The sequence below is a fragment of the Manis pentadactyla genome, chromosome 2, assembly GCF_030020395.1.
Source record: "Manis pentadactyla isolate mManPen7 chromosome 2, mManPen7.hap1, whole genome shotgun sequence".
Taxonomy (NCBI): domain Eukaryota; kingdom Metazoa; phylum Chordata; class Mammalia; order Pholidota; family Manidae; genus Manis; species Manis pentadactyla.
The window spans coordinates 124,791,719-124,792,658 of NC_080020.1; the positions used below are offsets into that span (position 1 = coordinate 124,791,719).

A 940-nucleotide genomic window follows, 5' to 3' on the forward strand; every position below is an offset into this window, starting at 1 on the left:
CATATTTACATTTATATAAATAGAAATTTATCTAATCATCACAAATTAGTGATGTTTAATTCTTTTTAAGTCATAAAGTGCCAATTACAGAGCAATTAACCACATTGTTAAAAATATTGTTAGAAGATGGTGACAGAAGGTGACAGAAAAACAGGAGATTCAAATCTGGTACTTTTTTCATTTAAAGTCCTTGCTCTTGGTACTATGCCACATTGCTTTCTCCACAATCTAACAAACTGAGCTTTGTGTAGTGGTAGTATTGTAACCAGTGAGGTTTAGCTGAGATGTAATTATTTCTGGATGAAAACTAATGCATTGATATAACAGTGGTACAAATCAATATCAAATTTTTCACTACCTGAAAATGACAGTTGATCCTTGCGGTGTTTATTGAATAAAAATAAACACAGCAAGAGCATCATGCATTCAGATATTCTCAGTCAATGAGATAATTGCTAGAAATATAGGACTACAGACAATGCTTTTTTCAATTATGGCTTTAAAAGACATTAAAATCCCATGCAAGGAGATATTTCTATCAAGAAAGTACAAGATTCTATAATGTTCGCTCAGGCAACTGTTTAAAAAAAGAAGACAGGCCCAACATGGCGTCACTTATGCTAGGCCAAGTCATCAAAAAGGACTTCATACCTGACCTAATTGCAATTTCAACCTCTCCCAAAAATACAGTCAGTCAGGAATTCTCTGGTCGGCATCAATAGATAAGATAATGTCACAAATGCCTTATCCATCCCCAAAGAGTCCACCTAGTGAGATCCTTATCCTTGCCTCCTCTCATACATAGTTAGCATGATCTTTTAGGAAAATAACTACATGTATTCATGCTCCACTGCTTAATGTATTGATAAATATAACCTTTCCACATATACCCACTGCTATAAAGTATTTAAGATGTCTCCAAACAAAGGAGCTTTAGAGC

The 940-nt window shown here is 34.1% G+C and overlaps 1 pseudogene; it reads left to right on the forward strand.

Moving 5' to 3' along the window:
• The first annotated feature begins 239 nt into the window (after window positions 1-239).
• On the forward strand, window positions 240-372 carry LOC118918201 (U4 spliceosomal RNA; annotated as a pseudogene).
• Window positions 373-940: the final 568 nt, after the last annotated feature.